We start from the raw sequence: 15,589 nt of genomic DNA, 5'->3' as shown, positions 1-15,589 counted from the left end.
AACACGCTTCGTGACTTCAAAGGGATCTCGAATAAGTTTAGCTCAAAACTCTCATTTTCTTTCAAAGATTCAATCTTTATACGTCAAAATGGTCTTGTTACATAATAGGTACCTTGATTGCGGTATTTCCATTCAAAGATTTCATACTTACTCATTAAAACACTCTTCGGGATGTCGAAGGGAACTCGAATAAGTTTAACTCAAAACACTCATTTTCTTTCAAAGATTCAATCTCTGTACATTAAAAAGGTTTAGTGACGCGATAGGTACCTCTATTGAGTTATTTTCATTCACAGATTCAATCTTTACTCATTAAAACACTCTGTGTGACGTAAAAGTGATCTCGAATAAATTTAACTCAAAACTCTCATTTTCTTTCAAAGATTCAATCTTTATACATTAAAATTGTTTAGTGACATAATTGGTACCTTTATTGAGTTATTTTCGTTCGAAGATTCAATCTTTACTCGTTAAAAGGCTCTTCGTGACTTCATTGGTAACTCAAAACTGTTTAGCTCAAAACTCTGATTTTCTTTCAATGATTCAATCTTTATACTCTAGAAAGGTCTAGTGACATAATAGGTTTATTATTGAGGTATTCTCATTCAAAGATTAAATCTTTACTCATTAAAACACTCTTCGGGACGTAAAAGGGAACTTGAATAAGTTTAACTCAGAACCCTCATTTTCTTTCAGAGATTCAATCTTTATACGTTAAAATGGTCTAGTGACATAATAGATACCTTGATTGAGGTAATTTCATTCAAAGATTCCATCTTTACTCATTAAAGCACTCTTCGTGACGCCAAAGGGATCCCGAATAAGTTTAACTCAAAACTCTCATTTTCTTTCAAAGATTTAATCTTTATACATTAAAATGGTCTTGTGACATAATAGGTACCTTGATTGAGGTATTTCCATTCGAAGATTCAATCTTTACTCATTAAAACACTCTTCGGGACGTCGATGGGATCCTGAATATGTTTAACTCAAAACTCTTATTTTCTTTCAAAGATTTAGTATCTTTATACATTAAAATGGTCTTATGACATAATAGGTACCTTGATTGAGGCATTACTATTCAAAGATTCAATTTTTACTCATTAAAACACTCTTCGGGACATCGAAGGGAACTCGAATAAGTTTAACTCAAAACTCTCATTTTCTTTCAAAGATTCAATCTTTATACATTAAAATGGTTTAGTGACATAATAGGTACCTTTATTGAGTTATTTTCATGTGAAGATTCAATCTTTACTCATTAAAAGACTCTTCGTGACTTCATGGGTAACTCGAATAAGTTTAGCTCAAAACTCTGACTTTCTTTCAAAGATTCAATCTTTATACACTAAAAAGGTCTACTGACATATTAGGTACATTGTTGAGGTATTTTCATTCAAAGACTCAACCCTTACTCATTAAAACACTCTAGTGACATGATAGGTACCTTGATTGAGGTAATTTCATTCAAAGATTTAATCTTTACTTATTAAAACACTCTTCGTGACGTGAAAGGGATCTCGAATAAGTTTAACTCAAAACTCTCATTTTTTTTCAAAGATTTAATCTTTATATATTAAAATGGTCTTGTGACATAATAGGTACCTAGATTGATGTATTTCTATTCAAAGATTCAATCTTTACTCATTAAAGCACTCTTTGGGACGTCGAAGGGAACTCGAATAAGTTTAACTCGAAACTCTCATTTTCTTTCAAAGATTCAATCTTTATATATTAAAAAGGTTTAATGACATGATAGGTACCTTTATTGAGTTAGTTTCATTCAAAGATTCAATCTTTACTCTTCAAAACACTCTCCGTGACGTCAAAGGGATCTCGAATAAGTTTAACTCAAAACTTTTATTTCCTTTCAAAGATTTAATCCTTATACATTAAAATGGTCTAGTGACATAATAAGTACCTTGATTGAGGTATTTCCATTCAATGATTCAATCTTTACTCTTTAAAACACTCCTCGAGACGTCGAAGGGAACTCGAATAAGTTTAACTCAGAACTTTCATATTCTTTCCAAGATTCAATCTTTACACATTAAAAAGGTTAAGTGACACGATAGGTACCTTTATTCAGTTATTTTCATTCAAAGATTCAATCTTTACACTTTAAAACACTCTTCGTGACGTCAAAGAGATCTCGAATAAGTTTAACTCAAAACTCTCATTTTCTTTCAAAGATTTAATCTTTATACATTAAAATGGTCCAGTCACATAATAAGTACCCTGATTGAGGTATTTTCCATTCAATGATTCAATCTTTAATCATTAAAACACTCTTCGGGACGTCGAAGGGAACTCGAATAAGTTTAACTCAGAACTTTCATTTTCTTCCAAAGATTCAATCTTTATACATTAAAAAGGTTTGGTGACATGATAGGAACCGTTATTCAGTAATTTTCATTCAAAGATTCAAACTTTAATCTTTAAAACACGCTTCGTGACTTCAAAGGGATCTCGAATAAGTTTAGCTCAAAACTCTCATTTTCTTTCAAAGATTCAATCTTTATACGTCAAAATGGTCTTGTTACATAATAGGTACCTTGATTGCGGTATTTCCATTCAAAGATTTCATACTTACTCATTAAAACACTCTTCGGGATGTCGAAGGGAACTCGAATAAGTTTAACTCAAAACACTCATTTTCTTTCAAAGATTCAATCTCTGTACATTAAAAAGGTTTAGTGACGCGATAGGTACCTTTATTGAGTTATTTTCATTCACAGATTCAATCTTTACTCATTAAAACACTCTGTGTGACGTAAAAGTGATCTCGAATAAATTTAACTCAAAACTCTCATTTTCTTTCAAAGATTCAATCTTTATACATTAAAATTGTTTAGTGACATAATTGGTACCTTTATTGAGTTATTTTCGTTCGAAGATTCAATCTTTACTCGTTAAAAGGCTCTTCGTGACTTCATGGGTAACTCAAAACTGTTTAGCTCAAAACTCTGATTTTCTTCCAATGATTCAATCTTTATACTCTAGAAAGGTCTAGTGACATAATAGGTTTATTATTGAGGTATTCTCATTCAAAGATTAAATCTTTACTCATTAAAACACTCTTCGGGACGTAAAAGGGAACTTGAATAAGTTTAACTCAGAACCCTCATTTTCTTTCAGAGATTCAATGTTTATACGTTAAAATGGTCTAGTGACATAATAGATACCTTGATTGAGCTAATTTTATTCAAAGATTCCATCTTTACTCATTAAAGCACTCTTCGTGACGCCAAAGGCATCCCGAATAAGTTTAACTCAAAACTCTCATTTTCTTTCAAAGATTTAATCTTTATACATTAAAATGGTCTTGTGACATAATAGGTACCTTGATTGAGGTATTTCCATTCGAAGATTCAATCTTTACTCATTAAAACACTCTTCGGGACGTCGATGGGATCCTGAATATGTTTAACTCAAAACTCTCATTTTCTTTCAAAGATTTAATATCTTTATACATTAAAATGGTCTTGTGACATAATAGGTACCTTGATTGAGGCATTACTATTCAGAGATTCAATTTTTACTCATTAAAACACTCTTCGGGACATCGAAGGGAACTCGAATAAGTTTGACTCAAAACTCTCATTTTCTTTCAAAGATTCAATCTTTATACATTAAAATGGTTTAGTGACATAATAGGTACCTTTATTGAGTTATTTTCATGTGAAGATTCAATCTTTACTCATTAAAAGACTCTTCGTGACTTCATGGGTAACTCGAATAAGTTTAGCTCAAAACTCTGACTTTCTTTCAAAGATTCAATCTTTGTACACTAAAAAGGTCTACTGACATATTAGATACATTGTTGAGGTAATTTCATTCAAAGACTCAACCCTTACTCATTAAAACACTCTTTTATACGTTAAAATGGTCTAGTGACATGATAGGTACCTTGATTGAGGTAATTTCATTCAAAGATTTAATCTTTACTTATTAAAACACTCTTCGTGACGTGAAAGGGATCTCGAATAAGTTTAACTCAAAACTCTCATTTTTTTTCAAAGATTTAATCTTTATATATTAAAATGGTCTAGTGACATAATAGGTACCTAGATTGATGTATTTCTATTCAAAGATTCAATCTTTACTCATTAAAACACTCTTTGGGACGTCGAAGGGAACTCGAATAAGTTTAACTCGGAACTCTCATTTTCTTTCAAAGATTCAATCTTTATATATTAAAAAGGTTTAATGACATGATAGGTACCTTTATTGAGTTAGTTTCATTCAACGATTCAATCTTTACTCTTCAAAACACTCTCCGTGACGTCAAAGGGATCTCGAATAAGTTTAACTCAAAACTTTTATTTCCTTTCAAAGATTTAATCCTTATACATTAAAATGGTCTAGTGACATAATAAGTACCTTGATTGAGGTATTTCCATTCAATGATTCAATCTTTACTCTTTAAAACACTCTTCGAGACGTCGAAGGGAACTCGAATAAGTTTAACTCAGAACTTTCATATTCTTTTAAAGATTCAATCTTTACACATTAAAAAGGTTAAGTGACACGATAGGTACCTTTATTCAGTTATTTTCATTCAAAGATTCAATCTTTACACTTTAAAACACTCTTCGTGACGTCAAAGAGATCTCGAATAAGTTTAACTCAAAACTCTCATTTTCTTTCAAAGATTTAATCTTTATACATTAAAATGGTCCAGTCACATAATAAGTCCCCTGATTGAGGTATTTTCCATTCAATGATTCAATCTTTAATCATTAAAACACTCTTCGGGACGTCAAAGGGAACTCGAATAAGTTTAACTCAGAACTTTCATTTTCTTCCAAAGATTCAATCTTTATACATTAAAAAGGTTTGGTGACATGATAGGAACCGTTATTCAGTAATTTTCATTCAAAGATTCAAGCTTTAATCTTTAAAACACGCTTCGTGACTTCAAAGGGATCTCGAATAAGTTTAGCTCAAAACTCTCATTTTCTTTCAAAGATTCAATCTTTATACGTCAAAATGGTCTTGTTACATAATAGGTACCTTGATTGCGGTATTTCCATTCAAAGATTTCATACTTACTCATTAAAACACTATTCGGGATGTCGAAGGGAACTCGAATAAGTTTAATTCAAAACACTCATTTTCTTTCAAAGATTCAATCTCTGTACATTAAAAAGGTTTAGTGACACGATAGGTACCTTTATTGAGTTATTTTCATTCACAGATTCAATCTTTACTCATTAAAACACTCTGTGTGACGTAAAAGTGATCTCGAATAAATTTAACTCAAAACTCTCATTTTCTTTCAAAGATTCAATCTTTATACATTAAAATTGTTTAGTGACATAATTGGTACCTTTATTGAGTTATTTTCGTTCGAAGATTCAATCTTTACTCGTTAAAAGGCTCTTCGTGACTTCATGGGTAACTCAAAACTGTTTAGCTCAAAACTCTGATTTTCTTTCAATGATTCAATCTTTATACTCTAGAAAGGTCTAGTGACATAATAGGTTTATTATTGAGGTATTCTCATTCAAAGATTAAATCTTTACTCATTAAAACACTCTTCGGGACGTAAAAGGGAACTTGAATAAGTTTAACTCAGAACCCTCATTTTCTTTCAGAGATTCAATCTTTATACGTTAAAATGGTCTAGTGACATAATAGATACCTTGATTGAGGTAATTTCATTCAAAGATTCCATCTTTACTCATTAAAGCACTCTTCGTGACGCCAAAGGGATCCCGAATAAGTTTAACTCAAAACTCTCTTTTTCTTTCAAAGATTTAATCGTTATACATTAAAATGGTCTTGTGACATAATAGGTACCTTGATTGAGGTATTTCCATTCGAAGATTCAATCTTTACTCATTAAAACACTCTTCGGGACGTCGATGGGATCCTGAATATGTTTAACTCAAAACTCTCATTTTCTTTCAAAGATTTAGTATCTTTATACATTAAAATGGTCTTATGACATAATAGGTACCTTGATTGAGGCATTACTATTCAAAGATTCAATTTTTACTCATTAAAACACTCTTCGGGACATCGAAGGGAACTCGAATAAGTTTAACTCAAAACTCTCATTTTCTTTCAAAGATTCAATCTTTATACATTAAAATGGTTTAGTGACATAATAGGTACCTTTATTGAGTTATTTTCATGTGAAGATTCAATCTTTACTCATTAAAAGACTCTTCGTGACTTCATGGGTAACTCGAATAAGTTTAGCTCAAAACTCTGACTTTCTTTCAAAGATTCAATCTTTATACACTAAAAAGGTCTACTGACATATTAGGTACATTGTTGAGGTATTTTCATTCAAAGACTCAACCCTTACTCATTAAAACACTCTAGTGACATGATAGGTACCTTGATTGAGGTAATTTCATTCAAAGATTTAATCTTTACTTATTAAAACACTCTTCGTGACGTGAAAGGGATCTCGAATAAGTTTAACTCAAAACTCTCATTTTTTTTCAAAGATTTAATCTTTATATATTAAAATGGTCTTGTGACATAATAGGTACCTAGATTGATGTATTTCTATTCAAAGATTCAATCTTTACTCATTAAAGCACTCTTTGGGACGTCGAAGGGAACTCGAATAAGTTTAACTCGGAACTCTCATTTTCTTTCAAAAATTCAATCTTTATATATTAAAAAGGTTTAATGACATGATAGGTACCTTTATTGAGTTAGTTTCATTCAAAGATTCAATCTTTACTCTTCAAAACACTCTCCGTGACGTCAAAGGGATCTCGAATAAGTTTAACTCAAAACTTTTATTTCCTTTCAAAGATTTAATCCTTATACATTAAAATGGTCTAGTGACAGAATAAGTACCTTGATTGAGGTATTTCCATTCAATGATTCAATCTTTACTCTTTAAAACACTCCTCGAGACGTCGAAGGGAACTCGAATAAGTTTAACTCAGAACTTTCATATTCTTTCCAAGATTCAATCTTTACACATTAAAAAGGTTAAGTGACACGGTAGGTACCTTTATTCAGTTATTTTCATTCAAAGATTCAATCTTTACACTTTAAAACACTCTTCGTGACGTCAAAGAGATCTCGAATAAGTTTAACTCAAAACTCTCATTTTCTTTCAAAGATTTAATCTTTATACATTAAAATGGTCCAGTCACATAATAAGTACCCTGATTGAGGTATTTTCCATTCAATGATTCAATCTTTAATCATTAAAACACTCTTCGGGACGTCGAAGGGAACTCGAATAAGTTTAACTCAGAACTTTCATTTTCTTCCAAAGATTCAATCTTTATACATTAAAAAGGTTTGGTGACATGATAGGAACCGTTATTCAGTAATTTTCATTCAAAGATTCAAACTTTAATCTTTAAAACACGCTTCGTGACTTCAAAGGGATCTCGAATAAGTTTAGCTCAAAACTCTCATTTTCTTTCAGAGATTCAATCTTTATACATCAAAATGGTCTTGTTACATAATAGGTACCTTGATTGCGATATTTCCATTCAAAGATTTCATACTTACTCATTAAAACACTCTTCGGGATGTCGAAGGGAACTCGAATAAGTTTAACTCAAAACACTCATTTTCTTTCAAAGATTCAATCTCTGTACATTAAAAAGGTTTAGTGACGCGATAGGTACCTCTATTGAGTTATTTTCATTCACAGATTCAAGCTTTACTCATTAAAACACTCTGTGTGACGTAAAAGTGATCTTGAATAAATTTAACTCAAAACTCTCATTTTCTTTCAAAGATTCAATCTTTATACATTAAAATTATTTAGTGACATAATTGGTACCTTTATTGAGTTATTTTCATTCGAAGATTCAATCTTTACTCGTTAAAAGGCTCTTCGTGACTTCATGGGTAACTCAAAACTGTTTAGCTCAAAACTCTGATTTTCTTTCAATGATTCAATCTTTATACTCTAGAAAGGTCTAGTGACATAATAGGTTTATTATTGAGGTATTCTCATTCAAATATTAAATCTTTACTCATTAAAACACTCTTCGGGACGTAAAAGGGAACTTGAATAAGTTTAACTCAGAACCATCATTTTCTTTCAGAGATTCAATCTATATACGTTAAAATGGTCTAGTGACATAATAGATACCTTGATTGAGGTAATTTCATTCAAAGATTCCATCTTTACTCATTAAAGCACTCTTCGTGACGCCAAAGGGATCCCGAATAAGTTTAACTCAAAACTCTCATTTTCTTTCAAAGATTTAATCTTTATACATTAAAATGGTCTTGTGACATAATAGGTACCTTGATTGAGGTATTTCCATTCGAAGATTCAATATTTACTCATTAAAACACTCTTCGGGACGTCGATGGGATCCTGAATATGTTTAACTCAATACTCTCATTTTCTTTCAAAGATTTAATATCTTTATACATTAAAATTGTCTTGTGACATAATAGGTACCTTGATTGAGGCATTACTATTCAAAGATTCAATTTTTACTCATTAAAACACTCTTCGGGACATCGAAGGGAACTCGAATAAGTTTAACTCAAAACTCTCATTTTCTTTCAAAGATTCAATCTTTATACATTAAAATGGTTTAGTGACATAATAGGTACCTTTATTGAGTTATTTTCATGTGAAGATTCAATCTTTACTCATTAAAAGACTCTTCGTGACTTCATGGGTAACTCGAATAAGTTTAGCTCAAAACTCTGACTTTCTTTCAAAGATTCAATCTTTATACACTAAAAAGGTCTACTGACATATTAGGTACATTGTTGAGGTAATTTCATTCAAAGACTCAACCCTTACTCATTAAAACACTCTTTTATACGTTAAAATGGTCTAGTGACATGATAGGTACCTTGATTGAGGTAATTTCATTCAAAGATTTAATCTTTATTTATTAAAACACTCTTCGTGACGTGAAAGGGATCTCGAATAAGTTTAACTCAAAACTCTCATTTTTTTTCAAAGATTTAATCTTTATATATTAAAATGGTCTAGTGACATAATAGGTACCTAGATTGATGTATTTCTATTCAAAGATTCAATCTTTACTCATTAAAGCACTCTTTGGGACGTCGAAGGGAACTCGAATAAGTTTAACTCGAAACTCTCATTTTCTTTCAAAGATTCAATCTTTATATATTAAAAAGGTTTAATGACATGATAGGTACCTTTATTGAGTTAGTTTCATTCAAAGATTCAATCTTTACTCTTCAAAACACTCTCCGTGACGTCAAAGGGATCTCGAATAAGTTTAACTCAAAACTTTTATTTCCTTTCAAAGATTTAATCCTTATACATTAAAATGGTCTAGTGACATAATAAGTACCTTGATTGAGGTATTTCCATTCAATGATTCAATCTTTACTCTTTAAAACACTCCTCGAGACGTCGAAGGGAACTCGAATAAGTTTAACTCAGAACTTTCATATTCTTTCCAAGATTCAATCTTTACACATTAAAAAGGTTAAGTGACACGATAGGTACCTTTATTCAGTTATTTTCATTCAAAGATTCAATCTTTACACTTTAAAACACTCTTCGTGACGTCAAAGAGATCTCGAATAAGTTTAACTCAAAACTCTCATTTTCTTTCAAAGATTTAATATTTATACATTAAAATGGTCCAGTCACATAATAAGTACCCTGATTGAGGTATTTTCCATTCAATGATTCAATCTTTAATCATTAAAACACTCTTCGGGACGTCGAAGGGAACTCGAATAAGTTTAACTCAGAACTTTCATTTTCTTCCAAAGATTCAATCTTTATACATTAAAAAGGTTTGGTGACATGATAGGAACCGTTATTCAGTAATTTTCATTCAAAGATTCAAACTTTAATCTTTAAAACACGATTCGTGACTTCAAAGGGATCTCGAATAAGTTTAGCTCAAAACTCTCATTTTCTTTCAAAGATTCAATCTTTATACGTCAAAATGGTCATGTTACATAATAGGTACCTTGATTGCGGTATTTTCATTCAAAGATTTCATACTTACTCATTAAAACACTCTTCGGGATGTCGAAGGGAACTCGAATAAGTTTAACTCAAAACACTCATTTTCTTTCAAAGATTCAATCTCTGTACATTAAAAAGGTTTAGTGATGCGATAGGTACCTTTATTGAGTTATTTTCATTCACAGATTCAATCTTTACTCATTAAAACACTCTGTGTGACGTAAAAGTGATCTCGAATAAATTTAACTCAAAACTCTCATTTTCTTTCAAAGATTCAATCTTTATACATTAAAATTGTTTAGTGACATAATTGGTACCTTTATTGAGTTATTTTCGTTCGAAGATTCAATCTTTACTCGTTAAAAGGCTCTTCGTGACTTCATGGGTAACTCAAAACTGTTTAGCTCAAAACTCTGATTTTCTTTCAATGATTCAAGCTTTATACTCTAGAAAGGTCTAGTGACATAATAGGTTTATTATTGAGGTATTCTCATTCAAAGATTAAATCTTTACTCATTAAAACACTCTTCGGGACGTAAAAGGGAACTTGAATAAGTTTAACTCAGAACCCTCATTTTCTTTCAGAGATTCAATCTTTATACGTTAAAATGGTCTAGTGACATAATAGATACCTTGATTGAGGTAATTTCATTCAAAGATTCCATCTTTACTCATTAAAGCACTCTTCGTGACGCCAAAGGGATCCCGAATAAGTTTAACTCAAAACTCTCATTTTCTTTCAAAGATTTAATCTTTATACATTAAAATGGTCTTGTGACATAATAGGTACCTTGATTGAGGTATTTCCATTCGAAGATTCAATCTTTACTCATTAAAACACTCTTCGGGACGTCGATGGGATCCTGAATATGTTTAACTCAAAACTCTCATTTTCTTTCAAAGATTTAGTATCTTTATACATTAAAATGGTCTTATGACATAATAGGTACCTTGATTGAGGCATTACTATTCAAAGATTCAATTTTTACTCATTAAAACACTCTTCGGGACATCGAAGGGAACTCAAATAAGTTTAACTCAAAACTCTCATTTTCTTTCAAAGATTCAATCTTTATACATTAAAATGGTTTAGTGACATAATAGGTACCTTTATTGAGTTATTTTCATGTGAAGATTCAATCTTTACTCATTAAAAGACTCTTCGTGACTTCATGGGTAACTCGAATAAGTTTAGCTCAAAACTCTGACTTTCTTTCAAAGATTCAATCTTTATACACTAAAAAGGTCTACTGACATATTAGGTACATTGTTGAGGTATTTTCATTCAAAGACTCAACCCTTACTCATTAAAACACTCTAGTGACATGATAGGTACCTTGATTGAGGTAATTTCATTCAAAGATTTAATCTTTACTTATTAAAACACTCTTCGTGACGTGAAAGGGATCTCGAATAAGTTTAACTCAAAACTCTCATTTTTTTTCAAAGATTTAATCTTTATATATTAAAATGGTCTTGTGACATAATAGGTACCTAGATTGATGTATTTCTATTCAAAGATTCAATCTTTACTCATTAAAGCACTCTTTGGGACGTCGAAGGGAACTCGAATAAGTTTAACTCGAAACTCTCATTTTCTTTCAAAGATTCAATCTTTATATATTAAAAAGGTTTAATGACATGATAGGTACCTTTATTGAGTTAGTTTCATTCAAAGATTCAATCTTTACTCTTCAAAACACTCTCCGTGACGTCAAAGGGATCTCGAATAAGTTTAACTCAAAACTTTTATTTCCTTTCAAAGATTTAATCCTTATACATTAAAATGGTCTAGTGACATAATAAGTACCTTGATTGAGGTATTTCCATTCAATGATTCAATCTTTACTCTTTAAAACACTCCTCGAGACGTCGAAGGGAACTCGAATAAGTTTAACTCAGAACTTTCATATTCTTTCCAAGATTCAATCTTTACACATTAAAAAGGTTAAGTGACACGATAGGTACCTTTATTCAGTTATTTTCATTCAAAGATTCAATCTTTACACTTTAAAACACTCTTCGTGACGTCAAAGAGATCTCGAATAAGTTTAACTCAAAACTCTCATTTTCTTTCAAAGATTTAATCTTTATACATTAAAATGGTCCAGTCACATAATAAGTACCCTGATTGAGGTATTTTCCATTCAATGATTCAATCTTTAATCATTAAAACACTCTTCGGGACGTCGAAGGGAACTCGAATAAGTTTAACTCAGAACTTTCATTTTCTTCCAAAGATTCAATCTTTATACATTAAAAAGGTTTGGTGACATGATAGGAACCGTTATTCAGTAATTTTCATTCAAAGATTCAAACTTTAATCTTTAAAACACGCTTCGTGACTTCAAAGGGATCTCGAATAAGTTTAGCTCAAAACTCTCATTTTCTTTCAAAGATTCAATCTTTATACGTCAAAATGGTCTTGTTACATAATAGGTACCTTGATTGCGGTATTTACATTCAAAGATTTCATACTTACTCATTAAAACACTCTTCGGGATGTCGAAGGGAACTCGAATAAGTTTAACTCAAAACACTCATTTTCTTTCAAAGATTCAATCTCTGTACATTAAAAAGGTTTAGTGACGCGATAGGTACCTTTATTGAGTTATTTTCATTCACAGATTCAATCTTTACTCATTAAAACACTCTGTGTGACGTAAAAGTGATCTCGAATAAATTTAACTCAAAACTCTCATTTTCTTTCAAAGATTCAATCTTTATACATTAAAATTGTTTAGTGACATAATTGGTACCTTTATTGAGTTATTTTCGTTCGAAGATTCAATCTTTACTCGTTAAAAGGCTCTTCGTGACTTCATGGGTAACTCAAAACTGTTTAGCTCAAAACTCTGATTTTCTTCCAATGATTCAATCTTTATACTCTAGAAAGGTCTAGTGACATAATAGGTTTATTATTGAGGTATTCTCATTCAAAGATTAAATCTTTACTCATTAAAACACTCTTCGGGACGTAAAAGGGAACTTGAATAAGTTTAACTCAGAACCCTCATTTTCTTTCAGAGATTCAATGTTTATACGTTAAAATGGTCTAGTGACATAATAGATACCTTGATTGAGCTAATTTCATTCAAAGATTCCATCTTTACTCATTAAAGCACTCTTCGTGACGCCAAAGGCATCCCGAATAAGTTTAACTCAAAACTCTCATTTTCTTTCAAAGATTTAATCTTTATACATTAAAATGGTCTTGTGACATAATAGGTACCTTGATTGAGGTATTTCCATTCGAAGATTCAATCTTTACTCATTAAAACACTCTTCGGGACGTCGATGGGATCCTGAATATGTTTAACTCAAAACTCTCATTTTCTTTCAAAGATTTAATATCTTTATACATTAAAATGGTCTTGTGACATAATAGGTACCTTGATTGAGGCATTACTATTCAGAGATTCAATTTTTACTCATTAAAACACTCTTCGGGACATCGAAGGGAACTCGAATAAGTTTGACTCAAAACTCTCATTTTCTTTCAAAGATTCAATCTTTATACATTAAAATGGTTTAGTGACATAATAGGTACCTTTATTGAGTTATTTTCATGTGAAGATTCAATCTTTACTCATTAAAAGACTCTTCGTGACTTCATGGGTAACTCGAATAAGTTTAGCTCAAAACTCTGACTTTCTTTCAAAGATTCAATCTTTGTACACTAAAAAGGTCTACTGACATATTAGATACATTGTTGAGGTAATTTCATTCAAAGACTCAACCCTTACTCATTAAAACACTCTTTTATACGTTAAAATGGTCTAGTGACATGATAGGTACCTTGATTGAGGTAATTTCATTCAAAGATTTAATCTTTACTTATTAAAACACTCTTCGTGACGTGAAAGGGATCTCGAATAAGTTTAACTCAAAACTCTCATTTTTTTTCAAAGATTTAATCTTTATATATTAAAATGGTCTAGTGACATAATAGGTACCTAGATTGATGTATTTCTATTCAAAGATTCAATCTTTACTCATTAAAACACTCTTTGGGACGTCGAAGGGAACTCGAATAAGTTTAACTCGGAACTCTCATTTTCTTTCAAAGATTCAATCTTTATATATTAAAAAGGTTTAATGGCATGATAGGTACCTTTATTGAGTTAGTTTCATTCAACGATTCAATCTTTACTCTTCAAAACACTCTCCGTGACGTCAAAGGGATCTCGAATAAGTTTAACTCAAAACTTTTATTTCCTTTCAAAGATTTAATCCTTATACATTAAAATGGTCTAGTGACATAATAAGTACCTTGATTGAGGTATTTCCATTCAATGATTCAATCTTTACTCTTTAAAACACTCTTCGAGACGTCGAAGGGAACTCGAATAAGTTTAACTCAGAACTTTCATATTCTTTTAAAGATTCAATCTTTACACATTAAAAAGGTTAAGTGACACGATAGGTACCTTTATTCAGTTATTTTCATTCAAAGATTCAATCTTTACACTTTAAAACACTCTTCGTGACGTCAAAGAGATCTCGAATAAGTTTAACTCAAAACTCTCATTTTCTTTCAAAGATTTAATCTTTATACATTAAAATGGTCCAGTCACATAATAAGTACCCTGATTGAGGTATTTTCCTTTCAATGATTCAATCTTTAATCATTAAAACACTCTTCGGGACGTCAAAGGGAACTCGAATAAGTTTAACTCAGAACTTTCATTTTCTTCCAAAGATTCAATCTTTATACATTAAAAAGGTTTGGTGACATGATAGGAACCGTTATTCAGTAATTTTCATTCAAAGATTCAAGCTTTAATCTTTAAAACACGCTTCGTGACTTCAAAGGGATCTCGAATAAGTTTAGCTCAAAACTCTCATTTTCTTTCAAAGATTCAATCTTTATACGTCAAAATGGTCTTGTTACATAATAGGTACCTTGATTGCGGTATTTCCATTCAAAGATTTCATACTTACTCATTAAAACACTCTTCGGGATGTCGAAGGGAACTCGAATAAGTTTAATTCAAAACACTCATTTTCTTTCAAAGATTCAATCTCTGTACATTAAAAAGGTTTAGTGATACGATAGGTACCTTTATTGAGTTATTTTCATTCACTGATTCAATCTTTACTCATTAAAACACTCTGTGTGACGTAAAAGTGATCTCGAATAAATTTAACTCAAAACTCTCATTTTCTTTCAAAGATTCAATCTTTATACATTAAAATTGTTTAGTGACATAATTGGTACCTTTATTGAGTTATTTTCGTTCGAAGATTCAATCTTTACTCGTTAAAAGGCTCTTCGTGACTTCATGGGTAACTCAAAACTGTTTAGCTCAAAACTCTGATTTTCTTTCAATGATTCAATCTTTATACTCTAGAAAGGTCTAGTGACATAATAGGTTTATTATTGAGGTATTCTCATTCAAAGATTAAATCTTTACTCATTAAAACACTCTTCGGGACGTAAAAGGGAACTTGAATAAGTTTAACTCAGAACCCTCATTTTCTTTCAGAGATTCAATCTTTATACGTTAAAATGGTCTAGTGACATAATAGATACCTTGATTGAGGTAATTTCATTCAAAGATTCCATCTTTACTCATTAAAGCACTCTTCGTGACGCCAAAGGGATCCCGAATAAGTTTAACTCAAAACTCTCTTTTTCTTTCAAAGATTTAATCGTTATACATTAAA

This window comes from Cornus florida, unplaced genomic scaffold, assembly GCF_030987335.1.
Source record: "Cornus florida cultivar Cherokee Brave unplaced genomic scaffold, ASM3098733v1 CherokeeBrave_3.0.0_Hap2_Chr05, whole genome shotgun sequence".
Classification (NCBI taxonomy): domain Eukaryota; kingdom Viridiplantae; phylum Streptophyta; class Magnoliopsida; order Cornales; family Cornaceae; genus Cornus; species Cornus florida.
The sequence above is the reverse complement of the archived record's forward strand: the minus strand, read 5'-3'. Positions refer to the sequence as shown.